Source organism: Buceros rhinoceros, unplaced genomic scaffold (genome assembly GCF_000710305.1).
Source record: "Buceros rhinoceros silvestris isolate BGI_N320 unplaced genomic scaffold, ASM71030v1 scaffold23941, whole genome shotgun sequence".
Taxonomy (NCBI): Eukaryota; Metazoa; Chordata; class Aves; order Bucerotiformes; family Bucerotidae; genus Buceros; species Buceros rhinoceros.
Window position 1 is genome coordinate 3,106 of NW_010396280.1, and position 368 is coordinate 3,473.

The following is a 368-nucleotide window of genomic DNA, read 5'->3' on the forward strand; positions in this document are numbered from 1 at the left end:
CCCGGGTGGGGGGGGGTGCCCCCCCCCCCCGCTCGCCTCTGCCAAATCCATCCCGCCACGAGGGAATGAACCCCACGGCTCCAGAGCACTGGGGAGCCAAGGGCAAAGCCCCCCAGGAGAACCCAAGCAGGAGGAGGGTGTCCCTCGCCCAGAGCCCATGGACATGGCTCTGGCCACGAGGTGTCGTTGCCGGTCCTGCCGGTCACCGTCAGACTCTGTCACCCTCCTGCCTGCACCCATCCTGCTCCCCCAGGCACCCACCAGGGCTGGCACCGCCCTGCCTCCCAGGGCTGCAGGGTGCCCATCTGCACCCTGTGGCTCACCAGCCCAGGGCATACCTGCGCCACCCCTGCTTCACCTCCGACGCT